This window comes from Athene noctua, chromosome Z (genome assembly GCF_965140245.1).
Source record: "Athene noctua chromosome Z, bAthNoc1.hap1.1, whole genome shotgun sequence".
NCBI lineage: Eukaryota > Metazoa > Chordata > Aves > Strigiformes > Strigidae > Athene > Athene noctua.
The window spans coordinates 80,403,871-80,421,613 of NC_134077.1; positions in this window are offsets into that span (position 1 = coordinate 80,403,871).

The window sequence follows — 17,743 nt, forward strand, 5'->3', positions numbered from 1 at the left end:
TAACTCCATTAATGTAATGGTTACCTGATCCCTGCTGTTGCAACAATATCCTGAGTAAAATGGAAGAAAGAACCTGTATTTTACTATTTGTACAGTGAGTCTGGTATTATCAGTGTAAATCTGCAAAAGTAGAAAGAGACATGAGAAAGGCCAAAACAATAAAGACTGGGTTAATGTAGAAACTAAGACTCTAGCAACAAGTGTTCTCATTCATGGACAACTGACAGGGTTGCTCGGAGTTACTGTGAACATTTGTGTTTAGAGAGTGATTCAGTATCTAGTGGTAAATTGTAAAAGATTGGTGTTCCCTCCTGATGCTCAAGGATTTAACAGCTACACAGGAAAATTCCAGCCCACTTGATGACTATGGCAACTTGTTCTGCCACAGATCTATGCATAATCCTTACATGCCTGTTTTCACTGAGTATTAATTCAACTGACTGGCACACAGACACAGACAGACAAGAGTAGCCAGAATGTGAAGGTGCTACATGGTTCTATATTTATCTCTGTGTATTGCTTCAATTTATGGGACCATATTTCACAGTTAGCAGAGATGCCCTACACTGAGGTGATTTGTGTACAGTATTTTTGCAGCTACCTGTAGAGAATGTTTTTGAAGGGCTGTGTCTGGCATTAGGAAAAATAGAGAAGTGATAGAGCAGTTCAGCGTGCAAGTTGCAAGCCTGAACAAAATACTCAGTATGACTTTAATTTACATTCCCAGTGATGTAAGGGCCAAAAGTCCCAGTGAAAGTGAAATGGAACATGGACTGTGGGCAGCTCTCAAATAAGGGAGCTGTGGTTCAGCTTTAACATTGTGTGCAGTCATTCACATCTGTGTTGGAAGGAAATCTGGAAGGAAATCTGTGTTGGAAGGAAAACTGCTTCAGTAGGGAGCCCCACATGGAGAAGGTAAACTGGGTGGGTTCAACAGCTGCTAGGCAAGCACCAAAATGAAAGTCCCAGATCCTTTCGCAGAAAGGGTGGTCACATAATGAAGTGGGAACCCTTTCATCCATCCAGGCTTAGGAATCACAGCTTACAGGTTGTTAGCAAAATATTTGATTACATTTGAAAGTTGAGATCACTTAATACCTGTCAGAAAGAAGTGATCACAAGGGAGGTTTTTAAAATAAATCATCAGTGTTTGAATGCATGTAACTGAACACAGCTCTTGGAAGCATCCTCCTTGAGGCAACAACTGCCTTTACACTCAGAAAATATGTCTCTACATAAACTTTCATGACCTTTTTTTATTTCAGTAGAAGCAACCTCTTTGTACACCTCTGGTACTAGTGCCTATACTTTGCTCTCTCTTGCCCTGTAAGGCAATTTGTTGCCTTTCTTGCTTGCTCAGTTAGGATGTTCATGGCAGAGATTCTAGACTCTGCTGCCATCTGAACATGTAGAGGTGCCATGTCTCCAGCCACAAACCACGCCAATGTGGCAAGAAAGGGAGAGAGTTCTTCCTACACTAAGAGCAAGGCTGATGAGAGGACGCCTATCATCACAGGCCTGTGGTTTCAAATCAGATGAAATGGACTGATTATGAGAGACCCCTCAACCCCATTGTTGTCTTTTGTGAACACCTGCAGTAACAAATCTGCTACAAAGGAGACACCCAGTATGGATGGTGACCCCAATGGGAGGCATACTTGGATAGACTTGAAAAGCAGCTCTCTTGTCCAGAAGTGTCTTAAAGGGCACCTTCAGGGGCTCCCACCTCTTCTGAAGCACAGCAATGAAATTATCTGTGAGTTTTTAAAAGAAGTGTGACAGAGTAATGTTTTGATTCAATGCATGGACTGTGTGGCAATAAATCCTTTGGCTTTTAGGAACATACTTCATGTAGTAAGTGCGAGAAGAATAACAGCCTGCAGTGTCTTTGATGCATTGTCTTTCAAAGTCCCTCCCTCACCACAAACCACTCAGAATTCATTAACCCTTTCCTTCATTGAAAACCCGTTAACCTCTGAATGACATTTTCTCACCCTCATCCTTTAGCCAAGTGCAAATAGACTAATTAATCCACACATATTTCTATTACCATGCTTATCAAGATTGAATAAACTCTATAGAAGTCCAAAATTAAGAAGAAATGGTGCATTCTATCATGGATAGTAAAGATTCTACATTTTCACCTCCTCCATTGGGGCCAAAGATGTCTGCTGACAGAACAGCTATCTGGGGCTGTGCCATAGCTCTGCTCTTAGCTGAAACTTTAGCTTAATTTCTGACTCTTTATATAATGTTAACTATAGTTTCATTTCAGGGCTATAGCCCTGAATGAAACCAGAATGTAATTCTCAGTCAACTTTCAAAGACAGTGTAATTTATGACAGTAGTGAGACTGATATTGAATACAGTCAGAAAATGTCATAAATAGTAGCATTACTGAAAGTTAGATAGTTTTAAAAACAATTGGTAAATCCAGCAATATTTCTTGTACATGACATTTTACAGATTATTTGCATTGCTCCTTCTTTTCTAGCCCATGATTAAATCTGTCTGCTACCTGTAAAATCTGAATTAGTTTTCTTAAGGAGACAAGTTAAAGCTTTAAGGCAGCAATTAGGTAGGTATCTCTGGTTTTGATGATGGAAATCCTGCACAGACAGGATTTTGCTTTCAGTACCCCTGCTTAACAGCTTGGAACTTGCCGCAGCATCACTGTAGAAATAAATTACCAGCTAGCTAAAGAAACAGTGGATAACATATAGTCTCTCTTCAGTTCTAGCTTTTAACCTGATTTTGTCTTATTTTAAATAAACTAATCATAATATATTCCTTTTGAAATATTTGTGCTTCATAAGACATATTCTAATTGTGGTTCTTACCCATACTTTGGCTATATTAGCCCCACATAATACTAATTAATTCTGTACTCTGATAACTATTTTCTCTACTGCTGTGAAATGTACACTGTTGAATTTTTGTTATCAGCTCCTAAGACATGAGAAGCTTTGCTTTTAGAGTTATCAAAGAGAAAACCACACACAGAACCTTTAATGAATTAAATACTTATATTTGCTGCCTGTGGTTAGGATGCATATTCAGATCCCATTATAACTTATCTCTCAAAATTTTCACACAGAGGTCAGATAGTCTTAATCTTTTTGCCAAGGAATGAGGGAGGGAAGCATTGTACCCTCCTCCCTGCGTACCTGCCTGAAGATGCAGCAACCTTGATGGCATAACACTGGCAGTTCATTCAAAAATTTCAACAAAGGAGTTTTTTTTTAAATAGGCTGTAATTTTAAGATGTGAGTGGAATGTTTTGAAGAGAGAAAATAGCCTTCCCTCACCCTCTCACTCCCTCACTTGGATTTTCTCTCTGACTTAGCCAACAGCTATGCTTTTGTATGAAAGGCAAGGAACAGATGAGGTAAAGCAGGAAACTGGAACTCTGCGTCCAAGATTCACCTTTATATAACAAGTATGAATGACAGAAAATATATGCAGTATGAACCTGTACCAGAGGTTCCTGGGAACAGCAGTGGGCCAAGTTGTACTTTGCCTGTTTTCATGAGTAAACAGCCTTCCAGGTGACACAGACTGCAGCAACCAGAACAAAGTCAATTGTGGCCAAGCGCTATCTTTGTTAATACAGTTCATATATCACAAAAATTTCTTGCCATACATTTCAGTCAGAAACATTCTGTTATGCAGCACATTTTTACAATCCATTTGCCTAATGGAACTGCAATACTGTTATGAAATAGCCTAATGGGGTTGCATAGGAAATGGCAATGGTTAATGCTTTTTCAAAATATAACAGAAGAATATAACACATATGAATTCATCAAATCTGTAGGAGATATAGTTGTCAAGTTTCTAAGTTTTAAGTCTGATAGCGATTTTTGTCCTAGTACAATTCCTAAGAACCAAGTAGTTCCATCATATTTGTGAAGTGTTTCTTTATTCATATTATTCAAAAGCTAAACACTTTATTAATCCTTCTAGTGTCTGTGAGATGTTTGAAAGCATTGGAAGAAAAGATGTACTTAAGTGTCTGCAGGATTAGACATGATGAAGGTAGTCTTCAGTAATCTGTACAACTTTTCTTGTTTACTCTGTCAAAACAGAAAATACTTATTTAAATGTTTTAATCTGAAATTATCTTGTATGATTCTTTCCTTACAGGTTTCATGGTTTTAGCCTATTAAAACAAGAGCCAAACCCAAATACTTATCAGTATATCTTGCTTAAAACTTTCTCTTGGCTTCAGACTAATCTCTAATACATGCTGAATGAACATAACAAGATGTAACCGAAAGGAATACACATCTTACATATTCACCACTGCTTCAGGATCATACTCTGGAGCTCCTGAATGTAATACTCATCTCGTGACTTCAAGTTAGTAATAATTTTGAAATAAATGCTTTCCTTTGTCTACTGATTAGTAAGGAACAAGGAAGAGACTGATGTCCTCCCATTGGAATTGTTGTAATATTTTAGCTTAAGCCTTCTGACCTGATTTGTAAGTGTTGAAGTCAAGAAGGATTACAATTTTCTCATAACTGAAAAAAACAGTTCCCTACCAATAGCTCCTTTTGAGAGTCTTATCTTCAAGGTCAGGTAAAAATGTCACAGGATTAGAAATATGCTTTTTCTGTGAGATAGCTCAAGATGACCTTGCAGTATTCTCCCACACAAAAAAGTTTGGTTATTTCTTCTTAATGTAAACAATTTAGGCTTAGAAGAAAACAGCACAGCCTCCAGCAGCTTTAAAACTGATGGACGTTACTTAATTTTCAAGAATCTTTCACTTCTTTCTTTGATGAGTTTTAATAGCTAGTATCTTTGCAGTGTGCTGTTGCTCCAGAGCAGCTTTCTCTGCCTGTTACAGATTTTTTAGATTTTCATGTCTGTGAGCGATTTGCAAGATTCACTTTCTGTTTTCCTTAAGAAATCAAGGATGATACCTTCTGCAAATTAGTTCTCTGACATAGCATTGTTCTCATTATACTAGCTGTTAAGGGGACATTTCCTTTTTGCAGCAGTACACACGTGAAAGTAAGGTCTTCAGGGCATCTTTCTCTGTATCATGGACTGGCATTCCTAAGCTAACTCCTAATGAAATCAGGCTGTGCACGCTGATTCTTTTGCACTGTTCGCTTTTTTAAAATTATTTTTATTATTTTATCCAAGTGATCTTTCACCTTGCTGTCGTAGTTAAATGTCCTTCTGGCCTGACACAGTGACTACTTTTTGAGCATGAGGTTATTACATGTTCTTTTTAGAATGCATATAGAGAAATACAGTATGGTGTTTATTTCCACCAAATGCTAGGTGAAGTCAGTGGAAAAACCTACACAGATTACAGTGGGTTTTATCTGCGAGTGTTTTTCTCCCCAAAATACTTTGTCAACTGCCTCATCCTTACTATTCACACACACTCCTGTGTGGGCAAATTCTTATCATTCCCCTCTCCTGGTTTTCTAGAGTAAACTACAGAGAACAGAAGTGTCTTGTCCCACTGTGTCAGTCTCTAAAACATGGAGATGATCTGTGATGAAAAAAATATATTTAAATAGTACAAATCTCTCAGTAATGTGCTTCATATCTCCAGGCTGATGCTGAGCTTCAAAGGTTTTATAAATTCCTGTAACTATCTTGACTTGCACATCATAACTGAACTAGAAGAGTATAAGAAAAAGGGTCTTGCCTGTCAGCAGTGCAGTCATGCTTTAAAAAGGAAAATTGGAGCAGTTAGCCTTAAAGAGACACTGATTTTGAAATCCATTCGAGAAGAGATAAAATTATTTGCAAAGGTGTATTACTAACGCATAATTTCATTTGGTGAGGGAAACTATTTCATGCCAGGTTAGGCTTGTGCATTTTAGTTGTGGCTATGATAGTCTTTACATACCAGACTGTACCACACCACACCATATATTCTCTGTTCACACCGTTAAGGAGATAACTGCTAGAATGATAGCAAAAGCTGTAATGAGGTTTGCTGCAGTCCCCATTTTACAGCTCTTCAGTCTTCTATCAGTTTCTGAAGCTTTCATACATCACTATGAAAATTCATTTCCCTCAATCATCATTCTTTTGACAGACTCAGACTTCAGAGTATAGAATGTGTAAAAAGATGTTTCCTTTGCCACAAAATTACTGCAGTCCTTTTTTAAGGATTTTAAAATTGCTTATAATTGGGAGTGAAGTATCTTGCAGTAGAAAATGTGGTCTTTAGCTAGATAAATAATTCTGACAGAATTCTGTATTTCAGCTGTACTTATCCTAACTCAGGATACATGTGAGTCCACATTTTTGTTTGCACACTAATAATCAGAGGACACTTGCAAATAAGCCAACTGTTTCCGAGCAAAAAATAACTGACCTTTGTTCTAATCATTCTTGTACAACAATATCCAAGTCAGCTGCATAGTTGAGTGACGCATCATGGACAGTGCTGCAGGTTAGAGGTCTTCAGAACAAACATCTGAACTGTGAAGCAGAGGGAGACACCCAAAGGTGGTAGGTGGTAAGAATGTTCTAGGACACAGCAAATCCTACAGAGTGAAATGTTTTATCCACATAGTTTCATTTGCCTGTTAAGAGTCAAATCTTACATGGCTAGCAAAAAGTAAGGACTTCTTTGCCAACTTCAGATTAATCAGAACCACAAATTGAAGGAATTACTTAAAATAATGTAGTGGTGTGTTTCGCCAGTTATTAGGCCTAGCATAAAGGACACAGCCAGCATAAAGATGAACCAATAACCAAATTGTATTTGATACAAAAGGGTCAGTACATGGGTGAGTGCTGGGGGTACAAACAAGTCAGTCAGATTATACATAATCAACATCAATCCCACTGACCCCAACAACGACACCACACGACCAACAATGGGTGGAATAAATGGTGAGATGCAGTCTCCCATAGAAGGACCAGGAGACAACCGAGCCAACAGGCCAAAGACATAAGACCAAGGAAGCCACACACTGAATCTCTACACAGCCCGCCTTTACACAAGCCAGACCTGACTGGAGCCCAGTCCCAGGGAGGCGGGAGGTCCTTCCCCAACAGGGAACTCTGCACAGGGCACCCACCTCACAGACAGACACTGCCCCTGCCTGCAAGGGGTCCCAGCTTTTATCCCTCAGTGGGACACCTGACCTTGGGTTACTCAATGCGGGACACCCAGGGCTCATCTACCCAATGGCTCTGTCTGCCAGGCCGGCCGCACCCTGGAGGGAAGCCTGAAGGCAAACTCACCCCCCCTTTGTGAAGGGCTGTGGGAATCACCCATATGTCAACCTTAATTTGGGGCTTGGGGTTGAAACTCCAGCATTTCACTCGGCCCTTTGGCATATGGGTGGACCACAGCCCTCACACCATCTCCAAGTGTGACATCTTTGTCTTGTATTTGGCTACAGGCACTGCCACACTCATCTCAGCTGTTTCTTCATATCCTTCACTGCTGTGGTCCTTTTCACTGGAAGATCAGTGTGACTGTGGATCTGAAGCTGATGTCACCTGCTCAGCACAGTTCAGCGTCAACTTGTATTCCAGCCTGTACGCTGCCCATTCGGGTCAAATACATTTGTCACAGGAGTGATTTCATATTCCCGGCGGTGCCATGCAAGATTTAGAAGACAAAACCTTAGACCATCGTTATTCCCACAAATAACATTTATTTGAGGGAACATGTTGCCATTTTTTCTGCCCAGGCTTCACGATTAGGATGGTGTTATCTTTTCCTACAGCTATTACTCAGCTGGCTCAGGGGGGCCACTCGGCCCTTGGACCCATACTTTTGCCCCATTACTAAAGTTGGTGGATCCAAATCCTTTGTCTCCATGATCAGTAGTGACATGGGGTGGGTCCCCCTTCCTCACCACTGTTTTCAAAATTGGTAATATTGATAGCTGTGCTACTCTGTCATTGGGTTGAATAACTAAATCTTGTTCGCCATTATTCAGCAGGATTACTTTGATCTCTCCCTGGTAGTCTGCATCAATCACTCCTCCCATTACATGAACGCCTTTTAGGGCTAGGTTTGAGTGAGCAGTTATTAAGCCAAAGTGTCTTGGGGGAATTTGGATTCCTATGCTGGTGTTCATCACCCTTGTCTGGCCTCGATTTATCTCTACCAGTTCTAATGCATAAAGATCTAGCCCAGCAGCCTCAGGAGTGGCCTGGTAGGGGGCCATTGCACCTGGAACCATTTCCCAGTAGGTTAAAGTTTCAGTCACCATTAGAGGCTTTATTTGCAGATTGGACGTAGTCATACGCATCAAGGGTGTCTCCATCTCCCCGATGGCTCTGTTGTTGAGGGTGTGGAGTGCATCTGTGACGTTAGATCTCCATCGGGATAGGTTTCCCTTTCCCAGATTTTTTTAACTGCTCCTTTAAAAGCGTTCAATTAATCCTGCAGCCTGTGGATAGTATGGGATATGGAAGATCCACTGAACGTTATGCTGCTCTGCATATTGCTGTACAAATTTATTTTGGAAATGGGACCCGTTATCAGTTTGTATTTGTAAGGGGATGCCATAGTATAGGATTGTTGTATCTATGGTAGAGGTAGTACCATGGTGCGTGGCTTTTCCGGAAGGATAAGCAATCAAGTATCCTGAATATGTGTCAACTGCTGTGCAGATGTATTTGCACCCTCGGTCCTGGGGTAAAGGGCTGATATAGTCCATCTGCCAGATTTGTCCTGGCAATTTCCCTCTTCCCAATGCTCCTTCTACGATGTTTGGTACCAGGCACTTATGAGTATGCTGGCACACAGGGCATTGGGCAATTATTGTTTTGATCATATCCAGTGACATAACTATGCCACGCTCTTGGGTCCACTTATAAGTGGCCTTTTCCCTAAGATGGCCTGTTGAAGAATGGCTCGCAGAGCAAGGCCGTGGGTCTGTGCAGGAGCTGATTGCAGCCACCTGCGGTAAACAGAGGAGAAGACCCAGGGTACAGTTATGCTAACAAGGAAGGAGATTCAGGGCTCAGTTATGCTAACAAGGACTGTTATGATAACAAAGAGAGAAACTGAGGTACATAATGGCCTTGAGTGTAATGGAAAAACAGGATGGAAAAACAGCCTTGGGAAAGAAAGCAAGTCTGAGGAAGAAAGGTGTTTATGCATACCTGAAATATCACAAGGGGTTGGGATATTATAATGTAACCTTTTAGATGTATCCAATGGCTGAGATATTATAATGTAGCCTTTTAAATGTATCCAATAGATTTGTGAGTAGTGTATTGTAGAAAGTTTATATAAGGTGTGATTTATTTCAGTAAAATGGAAGCTTGCTCTATCATTCACATTGAATCGGCTGCTTGCTTCCTCCGTCCTCCGCAATGGCCACATTTCTGGTGTGCCCATTTTGCCAAGCCTTCATGGTCTCCTTCCTGAGGGAACTCCAGTCCAGCTTGGGAAACCTTTGCCCGGTTATCAGTGACAGAATTGTAAAGACACTCAAGTGAATTTATATTACTATGAGCATTTACATGGAATACTGTCACCTTGGTTCTTTAAACCAATTGCCAAATATCTTTCCATATTGCCTTTCCCCAGACCGTTTTAGAATAAATTTTCCAATCTTTGGCTACCCATGTTGGCAACCAAGTAGCCAATCCATTTGCCACTGACCAAGAATCGGTGTATAGGTGACATTCCCCTAAATCCTCTTGATTTAAAGCCATATATGCTGCATATAACTCAGCATATTGGCTACTTTCCCCTTCTCCTGCGGTCTCCAGAAATTTCCCTGAATGAGGATGATAAGCCACTGCCTTCCAAAACCTTTTCCCTCTCATATATTTAGCTGACCCACATGTAAACCCTGCGTGTTCCCTTTCAAGAGGGAGCAGCTGATCCAGGGTCTTCCCCCATCGCACAGGGGATTGCTGTTCAGCTATAGGATCAGGCTTTATCTCTTGATCCTGCATGGGGGCAGCCACTACTTGCTCACGGAGAGCAGCCACACCACCAGGTCCCACCTTTGCTCTGTCCTGGATGTACCATTTCTATTTAATAATGCTCAGTTCTTGCGCATGCCCTATTCAGGGAGCTTTTAACCCACTGCATAATAGGGATTTCGGGGCGCAGGGCCACCTCGTGGCCTATCGTGAGCTGGTCGGTTTCTACCAAGGCTCAATAAGAGGCTAACAGTTGTTTCTCAAAGGGTGTGTAATTATGCCCTGCCTCTGGGAACTTTCTTCCCCAAAATCCTAAGGGGACTCGTATCTTCCCTTGTTTCTGCCAGAGGCTCCAATTAGCATATGACCCATTTACAGATAGATTCAACTCTACTTCACCATCCCGCATGGGCCAGAAGTCCAAAGCCCTTTGAATAGCCTCTTTTGACAATTCAAAGGCAGCCTGCTGCTCATTTCCCCACTTGGATTCATGCTTTTTGCGAGTTACATTATAGAATGGGGCCAGAATTTGTCCTAAATGGGGAATATGTTGTCTCCAGAAACCAAAGAACCCGATAAATCTCTGTGCTTCCTTCTTATTCTGTGGTATAGCAAAGTCAAGAATCTTTTGCCAAGCTTTAGGTAGTCTTTCTCGATGACCACAGTTCCCATGTATTCCTAGGAATTTAACTGTCTGAGATAGCCCTTGGATCTTAGTAGGATTCATCTCCCAACCTTTCTGCCTCATATGGTTTAGTAGCACTTGGAGCATTTGTTGTAATTCACCCTTATTGGCCCCCTGAATCAGGATGTCATCAATATAATGGATCATTTGCATATGAGAAGGGAGCTGTACCTCATCCAGGTGCTCAGCCACTGTTCCATGGCAAATAGTCGGACTATGCACCCATCCTTGAGGGAACCTGAAAAAGCTGTACTGCCATCCTTGCCATGTAAATGCAAATTGATCCCAATGCTCTTCTGCAATCGGAATCATAAAATATGCATTGGCCAGGTCAGTAACAGCGTACCACGTGCCAAGATGCCTCTGAACTCTTTCTATTAAAGTGATCATGTCAGGTACAGCTGTCGCAAGAGGTGAGGTGCTCTTGTTCAGTTCTCTATAATCCACAGTCATTCTCCAGGATCCATCAGCCTTTTGACTGGCCAGATTTGGACTGTTCCACATTGTGGTACTCAGTTTTAAAACCCCTGCAGCCAGTAAATCTTTGATTGTTTGGGAAATTTCTTAATGAGCGCCTGGAATCCTGTACTGTTTCATGATTACTACTTTGGTTGCTGTTGGGATCTGAACCAGAGGCATCTTTATCTTCCCTACTAAAACTGCTCGGTTAGTGATACAACTCTTTACCCCAAATTGATAACGACCATCAAGAAGATTCAAAGTAAGTCTCGTTAGAATATCTATTCTGATTATATACTCCAGGATCGAAACAATCATGACTGTATATTGTTGTTTTGGAAGATTTCCAATTTTCATATCAATTTGGGTTTTACCGCTTCAATTTGTTTTCCACCCAGTCCTGTAATCATCACAGACTAACCTTTAAATTTCTTCGGATTTCCATAAATCAAGAAGGCCTCCGCTCTGGTATCTACTAAAGCCTTTACTATTTGAGAGGACTGGTTTTTCCAGAATATTTGTAGCTCCACATGGGGTCGATGGTCCTCCCACACCCAATGTACCGGAGTTTGCCAATATTTCAGTATGGATTACAGTACCTACTGTCTCTTGAGGGGTACAGGTCAGAATACTGCTGCCATTTGTGGTTCTTCCCCAGAACAACTGAACTGCTCCCGGAGGGCCCACCGTGAGCAAAGGCGGGATCCCGTTGAGGATCCAGAGTGGATGCTGTAGGCTGAACAGTTTCTGACCAGTGTGCTTGATAATTCTGCACTTTTCTATGGGGTTTCTGTAACCCTCTCTGTTTGTACAGCCTCCATAATTCACTGGTGTCAAGACCATCAATTTTAGCAAGAGGTACGCCATCTTTCAATAAAGCTTTAAACAACTGTCCTTGAGACAGCCGATGTCTGGTATTTTTACCACGTCGGGTGTCTCGGTTCTGTGTATACTCCCAGGGGCTCCACTGACGTCAGAATTCTCGATAGCCCTGATGCTCCCGAGGAGTCCATTCTCCAAGGTCACCTAGCTGATGCATTTTCTCGAGTACATCTCTAATGGGATTTCCTGTTTCACTCAGTAAGAGAGTTACAAGAACATTCTTATAAGCCGGTGGAGCAGTTCTAATGATTGCATTTCTCATAGGCACAGACAATCGAAGTTGCATCAATACATCCACATGGCCTACATGAATGGCCAGTTTCACTCCTTCCTTCGACTGGTGTATACCATCCCGCAGAGTATACCATGGCCGGTCAGAATCTGGCCAGGAATTCTCTATGGGGTATTTTGCCTTGGACCCCACAGCCGCTAAAGCCAAAAGATTAGTACTGTCATCATTAGTCCGAAACGCTTCCTGCATCAGAGGGTCTGAACTCAGAGTTACAAACTTTCTGCAGTCAAAATTATCCAGGCTAACCCCTGATACTCCCTGATCATATAAACGTACCATCCAGGCAAGCAGGGGCTCTCCTGGTCTCTGACTGAACCATGCAAGGATATCACTGATTTCTTGCTGTGTGAAATCTTTCATTGTAGGTCTATTTACTGGTGGCTCACCCTCAGAAAATTCCACCTTCCTCCTGATGACTGGTCTCACATCTGCAGAGTCATCTGAGGCACCAGCCGCATCGGACTCTGAAGGGAACCAGATATCATCATCCAAGTCATCAGGGTTACGGTGTACATCCACCTGTATAACCTCTCAGTGGACCTTCTTATGACTACATTGTCACCGTCTCTTCCCACGTTTACACTGGGCAACTTGTAGTGTATCCTTCTCGGGTACAGTTAGAGAAGTGTCTAGTTTATCAGTAAGTAGCTTGTTTACAGATTCTAATGTCATAATCTGAGCTTGCATAAGGGAGCATTCAGCCAGTAAGTGATCTTTTTGCTGGTGCTGTTTCTTTTTTGGTATTAACAGGATCCATCCCTGCCTCCCAAAGGTTACAGCATCCTGTGCCTTACTGGAGAATTTTTGAATGTTTTCTAATACATCCTGCAGTTCAGCCTCCGCCAAATGCTTCTCCCACTGTTCACATGGTCCCCCAAATTTAATCCATTCGAGGGCTTGTGAACTACACACAGGATCTTCCCAACCAGGAACTTCAGACGGAGCCATCCTTGTCACCAATTTTGTTTCGCCAGTTATTAGGCCTAGCATAAAGGACACAGCAAGCATGAAGATGAACCAATAACCAAATTGTATTTGATACAAAAGGGTCAGTACATGGGTGAGCGCTGGGGGTACAAATAAGTCAGTCAGATTATACCTAATCAACATCAATCCCACTGACCCCAACAATGACACCGCACGACCAGCAATGGGTGAGATAAATGGTGAGATGCAGTCTCCCATAGAAGGGACGGGAGACAACCAAGTCAACAAGCCAAATACATAAGACCAAGGAAGCCACACACTGAATCTCTACACAGCCTGCGTTTACAAAAGCCAGACCTGACTGGAGCCCAGTCCCAGGGAGGCGGGAGGTCCTTCCCCTGTGGGAATCACCCATATGTCAATCTTATTTTGGGGCTTGGGGTTGAAACCCCAGCATTTCACGGTGTTAGTGTTAAAGGGGTGTGAATTCACACTATACTCTCTGTTCTGCACAAGGATCCATGCATGGCCAGCTTTATATATCCATCTTCTATTTTTTGTTTCCTACAGTTATGGAACAAAATTTAACTGTGTTTCTCTAGGGGTAACTGGTTGGTTTTCTTTGTTTAGATTTTGGTGTGGTTTTTTTACTGTGAACAAAGTTGCAGAATTCGTATGGCTTAACTTCAAAGAGAAAGATTTCTCTTGTTACATTTCCTATTCTGGTTCATAGCAGTACCAGCACAGCTGAGACAGCAGGACAGAGAAGAAAATGTGGGAGGGGCTGGAACCGCTTCAGCTGGCAATGGAGGTTTTTTTCTGCTTGTAGTTTGCCTGTTCATCTTAAACACGGAGGAGTGGGGAGCTTAGCTAACAAGATCACAGGGTGCAGCCCTGGCACATGAGAACATTGACACAATCCCTAAAAAGTGTCCCATTCTTTTGTTTTATTTGCTTGTGCAGATCACAGCACCCCAGATCATGTTCTCCTGGAGATCTCCAGAAATCTACAGGTCTCTCTGAGCCCGTAAGTATTCTTTCCATGCCAGAAAGGTCCTCATAATGCTCTGAGTAACACCACAAGAGCACCTGACGGTGGTGCTTTGTGCCTTCTTCTCTAAGCTACCTCATATTTTCACCTCTACCCCATGTGATGAATAACTAAGGGCTGCCAGAGGCTGTGTTTGCCTGTGTGTAAAACAGGTTACTCCCCTTTGTGAGAGCATTAAACTGTTGTGTTGGGGATGCACACGCAGAGCAATGGAGATCACAGATAGTAAAAAGTAGCTGATAATGATACGCACTGGGATTAGTTTGGCTATGCTTTGACATGCTTAACCAGAACTAAGTTAATATAGGGGCTGGGGAGACACTGTAGCTCTGTGTAATACATTCAAAGGTTCCCTTCCACACAGAAACATTTATTTTGAAAAGTCAAAATTGAAGCTGCATTAAATGAAGAAAAAAATAATCTAGATGTTTCATTGAGGAAGGGTGAATAATTTTGAGACATCTGATAAAATTCAACCTCAGTAAACCAGTTTTACAGTAAACTAGTTAAACTGAAGTGATCATGGAGATACATATTAAAGCTGTCTTCCCATGGATCTGGTCTATGTTATTTATAATCTACACTGTAAGAGATTTTTGTTTATTAGACATATAAATGCAAAATACAGTGCTCTTCCCTCTGCTCCAAAGGAACTGGGTCATTACATTTTTTGGCAAATCTAATTGCATGAAATATTCCTCACACAATACTCACAATTAATGTTTCCAAAAGAACAGCTAAACTATAAGAGGAGAGCTGATACTAATATACATTTGATTAAATATAATCAGTGACTATAAAAGAGGGTCCTCATGTAAGGGAGCTCAAAACATATTTAAGCTGACAGATTCCTTCCTCCTCTATTCTGAAAGAACATTCAGATCTGTCAATGATATTGAAATACCCTGGACTTTTCCAGGAAATGTTGGAGTATGGTGTATAGGCAAAAGAGAGAGAAAGGAGAATCTCAGAGAACACACAGTTGACTAATGGTGGTGCAAAATGTGAAAAAAATACAGGGCCACAAGCAAGGGAACAGAGATCAGTTATTTGAGCCATCAGTAGGGCAAGATTTCAAACATACTTTTTTTAAAAATGCAACTGTGATTAAATAGGATCTTCACTGTAGGAGCTTCTCTAAGGTAAAACAATTGGAAAGATGCAAATGGTTGATATGGAACTAGTCTCCTGCCTGTACTTACATCACTACTAAGAAATCCTAAAAAGAAATACTAAAATGAATCCAAATAAACTCTTTGGTAATAAAATAAATGTGCTAGTAGGTAACTTACTGCAACTTTCCACTTTGTTTTTTTCCCTTTTGGTAACAGACATAAAGCTTTACAATATGCAGTACAAGTCTTTAACATTTTAGATACTATGAGCTGAAAATGCAGTCTTGCTGTGTTAAACAGCTAGGTGATGTAGCAAATAATGCTGTCTACAGAAATAGATGTTCCACAGAAGATGCTCCAGAGGTAGACCTTTGGCTGTTTAAAACACTGATAGAAGAATGTATTGCATTTTGCCAGTTCTAAAAAAACCCTGTAATTTTCTATAATTCAGTTAGAAGTCCCAAAACCGAACTAACAAGAGTTGTGCCAGTCAATTAATTTCTCCATTGCCTGCTGCTGAATCCTCTCTCCCAAAACTGCTGTGGAGGGGCTCACGGAGCTCACTGAAAAGCACCTGGAACATCCCCAGAGTAGCTTTTGTGCTGAAGGGACTGAATACATTTCCATGTCCTCCAGAGCAGCTGTAAGCCTGCACTATACACTCAGTGTGTTTGGTGTAATGTCTCCTAAACAGAGGAGAAATATTTCCAACTGAATGAGCCTATGTAAGTTTACACCATGAGAAAAAACCATCTCTTACATGGAAAAGAAATTAAGTAACTGAATTCCCTCTTCCTTCCTGAAAAAAGCACACTCCCAAGACAGTTGATTCAATGGCAAGGTGAGAGGAAGATTTCTGTGGGAGCAACAGTGTCCAAAATACAGTCAAAATCTACTATTCCAAAGAGACACATACATAAACAGTGTGAGATAGTGAATAAACATTTCTTGTAACATTTAATGGAACTGAGGCAGGGGAAGCATGTGGGGGACTTATGAAATGCACTACTCAAACACACAGGACAGGGCCAGTACCCTGGAGGCTGGAAGAGCAGAAGCAAGTTTTTTGGGCTTGTCAGACAGAGGACACACAGTGACTTCAGAGCCAGTCGCTGACCTGGAAGATTTTCTCACTGTCTTGAGGACACTCAGGGCCCAGCAGCGTCTCTCACTAGAACCATTCTTGCTACCTCCTTCTGAAAGGCTGCATTTTCCTCATCACCTTCCTCAGGTGAACCCAGGTCAGGCACGAGTGAAGGCTGGTGAGTGAGAAACAGCTGGCAGAGCAGGGTACTCGCAGAGACCCCAAAGGCTGGGGGAGCAGGGACAGCCAGGAAGGTGTTGCTGCAATGCCACAGCAGCGCTTGCGTAACTTAAAAGGCTGTCGGGGAAAAGACGTGACCCTACAAAGATAAAGAAGTCACTTTCGAGACAGGAGGGCATAGCATGTTCTCCCGGGAGCTGCCGTGGGGGTCAGGAGCTCCCTCTGCTCCAGGGTGAATGCTGCACCGTCAGAGGGGAGGGCAGTTTGGGGGGTTGCCTGCCCCACCGCAGGATTGCGGACACAAACGCGGGGTGCTCTGCCCGTGCTAAACCTGTGCTCCCCTGCTGCTTGGCACCCGAGTGAGGGGGAGCTGTGGGGCTAATGCGCAGGCATCAGCAAAACTGCAGAAAGCTACGCGCGAACCTTCCAGCTTCTGTAGCGCCTGTTCAAATGTCCTCCGCTCCCCACGCTAAAAAAGCTCCCGGGAGGTAAACTGCCCCTCCCGCTATAAAAAAAGCCCCATCGCTCCATTTCCCCTATCAAATACTGGAGAGAAAAAATCCCCTTGAGGGGAAGAAGGCTGAACGTGATGCCTGGGGGCTTCCCCTGCAGGTACTTCTGTGCCTGGCTGAAGACAGCAGCTCCCTGCACAGGCACCATGGCTCACTGACAGGGAGCTCATTGCAGGCACGAGGATTACGATCCTGGCACGGAGCTGTCACAGTCAAGCCCTGCGTCCCTCCTTGCTTGGGCTGAGTGGCTGGAGAGAGGCTGACGGAGCGTCCTGCCTGAAGAAGATCTTCTCAGCAAAGCGCGTTTGCTTCCATCTGTGCAGGGTGCCAACCCTGGGAAAGAAAGCGCCACGGAGGGTGTTCCAGCTGGAAAGGGTTCAGACAGCCCTTGGCCCCTTCGGCTCGGTCACGCGTCGTTCCTACAGGAGCCTGCAGCTCTGTGACAATGGCAACTGCAGTGACAGTAGAACCACCACCGTCACTGCACCAACACACAAGGACCAGCGCATCTGCTTGAGTGGCTCAACTGCATTTCTGTTGGTCAGTAAAACCGTCCGTGCCAATTCTTACAGTGGGTTCAGCCCCACCGAGCAATTTACCCCTCTGGCATCAATCAGCTCACTGGGCAATTGAATCCCTCTCAGGGTGTTGCGCAGGATCTCTGCGTGAAA